The sequence below is a fragment of the Condylura cristata genome, unplaced genomic scaffold (genome assembly GCF_000260355.1).
Source record: "Condylura cristata isolate star-nosed mole 26May11 unplaced genomic scaffold, ConCri1.0 scaffold00027, whole genome shotgun sequence".
In the NCBI taxonomy this organism is placed as follows: domain Eukaryota; kingdom Metazoa; phylum Chordata; class Mammalia; order Eulipotyphla; family Talpidae; genus Condylura; species Condylura cristata.
The window spans coordinates 30,252,501-30,258,326 of NW_004567128.1; positions in this window are offsets into that span (position 1 = coordinate 30,252,501).

Below are 5,826 nucleotides of genomic sequence, written 5' to 3' on the forward strand. Positions count from 1 at the left end.
TTAATACATTAATTTCTCTTTACTGTTTCTGGATCCCAGTTTCACCCCAATACGTCCTTACCAATCTAGGACGACCCTGTCCGTTGCTCCCTCTTTCTCAGATCTCGGTGGGACCTCCAGTTTGCCGCGCCAGCACGACAGCAGAGATGGTCTGAGCGATGGACGTCAGGATTAAAGCACACACTTCTTGGTCAGCAAGCAAAGGCACACTTTATTTTTCTCTCCTTCCCTATCTGTACCCTTCAGCATGGAGCCTGGGGCTGGGGGTTGGCTGAAGCTCTCAGCAAGTGCATCAATAACATGGGACAATAACATGGGGGTCAAAGAACAGTCACGTAAACACAAGGTAGCAAACACAAGGCAGGAACACTTCATGCCTCCTGTTTTTCTATTCCAGCACCCATGGCTCATTCTTTGTTTCCACACAACAGTGTGCATATGATTCTGTGAGGGGAGGTGGGGAGGTCTGTCCAGGCAAATGACCCAACAACTTTCAAGTTTTACGAGTGTCTTTTATCTATTTCATGCATTTTCGTGTATGGTGTCAGAGAGTCTTCTGGATTCATTTTATATTTTGCGTGTGATCGTCCGACTTTCCAAGCACCATTTATTCAACAGGCTTTTCTGTTTCAGTGTATCTACTTTGCTGCTATTTTCCAGACAAGTTCATATAGTGTGTGTATTTATTTCTGGGTCTCAGTTCTATTCCATTTGTCCCCATGCATCTCTTTTTGTTCCAGTAACATGCTGTGTTACCTACTGTGGTGTTACAGTACAACTTGAAGTCTGGAAGTGTGGGACTGCACTGGTTATTCAAGCTCTCTTGTGATGCCACATGGATGTCAGTATTGTTTGTAGTACTGTACTCCTCTGAAGAATGCCATTGGAAATGTTATTCAGATTGCACTGCATCTGTAAGTTGTTTTCGTAGGATGTCATCAGTATTCCTGACCTACTGACATAATTTCTTCACATCTCATGTCTCATGATCCCAGTAATGTGCTCTTCTATCTTCTGCTTTGTCTCCACTTCTCCTACCCCCTCCTCTTCATTCTCACTTATTTTCTTCCTCTCCTCCTTACTTTTCTTTACTTAACTGGTACTTTTCTCTGTATGTCACTTTCCTGGAATGTCAGGAACATTTCGTGAGAAACTTCCATGGCCCTGGATGCTTCTTGCCCTCCACAAGAATCTCACCCTCTCTCTGGCAGGCTCCAGTGGATTGGGATCTCCTATACATCCAGGGCCTGAGTGACTCACAGGCACTGCAGATTTATTTATAAGGCTTGGACCTCCACTGGTCTTCAACCCCCACCAGGAGGTTGCTACCCAAGGACACCAACTGTCAATCTGGGGTGTTTCCTGAGGCCCTGTATTTGGTGAGCCCTGTCTACACTCAGTCCCTTACTCTCCGACCTGGGACTACAGAGAAATCCTTTGACTGCTATCTACTCAGTGTCCGTCTGGGCCTAATGTCCTTTGTATCTTAGGTGTGATCAGCTGCCCTGTGAAAGTAACCAGCCAAACTCGGTCTCGCTCAGCTGCCCTTTCCTCTTTCTAGAACTTTACTGTACAAAACACAACTGGTTTCTAAGTGTGACTCTAAGTTTTGTTTCTCCATCCCTGTGTCTTCCCTATGTCTCAGTGAGATTTTTGCCTGTAAAGTGACATCCTTTTACCCAAGACAACAAATCTCTCAGGGAAGAAGACAGCACAGGCTTGTTGGATTCCCCTCAGGGAGCTTTCCTTCTCTGCAGATTCTCTGCCTTGTGTCCTCACCATCATGACACCGATTTTTGTGCCCCTACGTTCAGTTCAATATGTTTTCTGAAACAAGAAGATTGCAAAAAGCTACTGCATCACAGTCATAGGATGTAGGTATGACTTGCACATGCTTTTAAGTTTATTTCTTAAGAGTAAGTATGTTGTTCTGCTTCTAAATCTGTACTGGTGAAACATGAATATCATAAGCTTGTTTACTAGATATATATCAGAATATATTTTGGTGAAAACAAATCAGAAAATCACCATAGAAATTCATGTAACCCTAGAATTTTTACATAACAAATCTGTCATTAAAGAAGAAATGCAGTAGATAAATCTCTTTGAACATGAGCTAACTAGGGAAGTTTCAGACTTTAAAGAATTTGATTGGATGTGAAATTGAGTCAACCAATAATATAAAATCAAAATAAATAGACAGTGCTTGAAAGATAAATGTTCATAAAATCTGAAAATTACAAGAGATGTCAATAGAGTTAAGATTATTAAGGTAAAAGTAGAGGTATAGGGCCCTTCATGGTGGCGCAGTGGGTTAAAGCAAGCGGGTTAAAGCACAGCACTAAGAAGTTAAAGTCACTTCAGCATGAGTTCGATCCCCGCCTGCCCCGGAGGAGATCCCACATGGCATGGCAAACCTCTCCTGGCCCGCCCGCTGCTCCCCTCAGCAGTGTACTTTGTTGATCTTCCTGTTCCACTCCCCACTCTGTCTCTGCTGAAGCCTCTCACTGCCCCATACCTCTGGCCTGTACCCCAATTCTGTATGAATAAATAAATCTTTAAAAAAAAATTAGAGGTATAGAAATGGGGAACGGAGTTTGTTTCCAAATTTGAGATAGTTCGTACTAAGCCTTAGTGGAGAATTATAGAGGCTACTTAGAAAAAAATTAACAATAGAACTACCATGTGATCAACATTTCCTCTTCTGGACATTTATCTCAAGGAATGAAAACACTGGTTTGTAAAGATATATATGCACCCTGATGTTCATGGCTTCCTAATTTAAAATAGCCAAGGTGTGAACATAATGTGTCCATCGTTAGATGAGAGATGTGATATTTCATATCTTTAGCCATTGCAACATATATACAGACAGTAACAGTGAACTCCATTAATACAGAATAATATCTTACATTTGTGACAACGTGATGAGAACTTGAGAGTATTACAGTAAGTCAAACAGTAAAAGAAAAAGAAAAAGATGTTACAAAGTCATTTACATGTGTGGGCTAGAAAAATAAAGCAAATGTACTAACAAAAATCCTCAAAAGTCATAGATACAAAAAGGAATTATTGTTTGTTAGAGGGGTGATGCTGAGAAGTGGTATAAAGATAGCAACAGGATTAAGGGTTACAAACTTCCACTTATCCCAAAAATCTTTCACAAGATTGCAACGCACAAGTGGAAATCAGTTCATAGTATTATTTAAAAATCATGTTTGGGTAGTGATGATGGTTGCGCGACAACGTGAACATGCTTAAAGCCACTAAAATATGCAGGCAGAATTGGACATTACAGTAAATTTCATGTCATGTATAATTTACCATGAAAATATAAAACTGTTTGAAGAAAAAGAAAGTGAGGAGTATGAGATGTTACTGAACTTCAAAAAAACTTGGATGGGGTTCATCCTCCCCAAATGCAAACAGTTGCCTTGGGACTATTTGAACAAAGAAACATAACGTGAGAGGCAAAGATGGAAGGAAGTAGGTGGTCTGGTGAGGCACAAGGGAGACTTAAAGGCCCCACTGACTTCAAAGTGGTCCAACCACTACGAAAATCTCCATGGAGTTTCCTCAAAATACTAAAATTGGAGCTAACATATGGTCCAGTGATGCATCTCCTAGAGATCTACCCAAGGAACACAAAAATCTAATTGAAAAGGAACTTGCACTCTGTTCTTTTTAAAGGTTTACTTACTTCTTTATGCATATAAGAACTAGGGTACAAGACAAAGTTGCAGACAGTGAAAGGATTCATCTGAGACACAATGGGGAGCAGAACAGGCAGACTGAGGAAGTACCCTGCTAAGGGGAGCAGGGGGCAGGCCAGGAGAGGTCTGCCCTGCCATGTGGATCAGTGCCCTGGCCAGGCATCAAACTCATGCTGTAGTGGCTGTGGATAGCCTCAGGGTGTTATGCTTTATCCCGTTGCGCCAGAAGGAGCGCTCAAGAGGATACCTGCCCTCCTATGTGTACTGTAGCGCTAGCAACAGCCAGACTGGAAACAACCCAAATGGCCCCAAACAATGAATGGCTCAAGAAGCTGTGGTGCAGATTCTCAGTGGACTACGACTCACAGTTGAAAAACCTTGACTCATGCCATTTGCAGCAATGTGGATGGAGTGGAAGGGATTATGTTCAGCAAAATGATTCAGAATAAATTCAGATAAATATTGGGTCGTCTCACTTATATTTGGAATATATGGAGCTGAAGAAAGGGTCAAGAAAAAGAGAATCTTGTCAAGCTGGCCATCGATCTGAGGCATCCAGCAGGGGAGGGGAAGAGAAAGTGATCAAAGTGGGGGGGGGGAGAAGAGCACAAGGGACACAGGTGATGGATCACAGGGGCAGTGGTGGCGAGAGACTGAGGGGACTATGCCTCAAGGGAGAAAGCGAACACTGTTCAGAACTTTACCACAATGTAAGGACGGACACAAGTTAACCAATGTAATTTAAAAAATAAAAAATAAGGATATGAAGACCCACAGACTTGTGAATTGGCTGACCTGTAGTGTCAACATTAACATGGAGAAAACCAAGGTGTAAAGAGGAAATACCAATTCCTAGTCAAAAGAAAAATAAAGGAAATGAGAAGTAGGGAGTAAATACAACCTATAGAAGAGCAGCTGCCAGTGCGTACAGGTGTTCAGAAGCGGGAAACCGGTGGTGATGTAGGGAGAGATGAGAGCCCCATGGCAGTACCAAGCTGCACTGTGGCACAAGATGGGACCTGCTGCTATCTGGCAGGAACACCAGGCGCACCCAAAGTCGAAGACACAGCGTGCCACAACCACAATCCACCACCACAGCTGACCCTCAAGCGCCGAGCCATCAATGCCCTCCTGAGCACGACACAGGTATACCACTAACCCGCACAGGTGACTGCAACAGGCCGCCCGTGTTCTAGGTTCCACTCAGTGTGGAAGGCGACCCAAGGCCACTGTAGCTCTGTCTTCTACCTTACAGCAGACGGCCAATGACACGAGGCTCATGCCCTTCAGCTCACCAGGAGAACACTCAGGTCTGGTTTTTCTGAGACACGCATTCTGCAAGCAGAAGGCGAATCCACACATTGTCTCTCAATACTGCACCCAGTGGCAGGCAGACACACTGGCCCAGAGCTCATATGTACTCCTAGCCATAGCAGCTTCCTCATCTGACTGCTTCCTTTCCAAGGCCACACTGGGGTGCAGAGAATGGGCAAGGAAATGGTACTGGGCGAATTGTTCAGAAAGAGGTGCTCTGTGTTCTGTGGGTCCTGAATTGCACAGCCCCACCTCAGGACACCTGGCAGCCCAGGGAAGCCCTTTCTGCCCCGGCAGTCACCTCTGTCAACGAGCTGGAACTCTGTTGGAGACACGGGAACACTGGAGGCCAGGAATATATTGCAGAGGCTCATTAAGCAAATGTCAAGGGAAGGACAAAGTGGGAGAGGCCAGAAGCAGCAGGGAAACAGTGACACAAGGCAACTCCCTTTAAAAGGACACAGGGACACTTTAGATAATAAACAAAACATATAGCACCAGTAAAAAATCATTCTTTGGAACTGGAGTCTGGCAAATTCCAACCTGTTGAGAAAAAGTGACCGAGAGACACAAAGAGAGATGTATCAGATGCTGAGATGACGCTCAGATTTTAACACGGACACTGCGAAACTGCTTTGAGTAGACATTATGGATCCCTAACTGTGCAAAAAGTAAAAAGTAGAAAATCCCTGCCAAGTTTCAGAAATTGTGGGAAAAGATCAAATGGAAATTACAAAGCTAAAAGCTGCAACAACAAAAGGAAAAATGCCCTGACTTGGTCCTCAATGTAGAGGAGAGA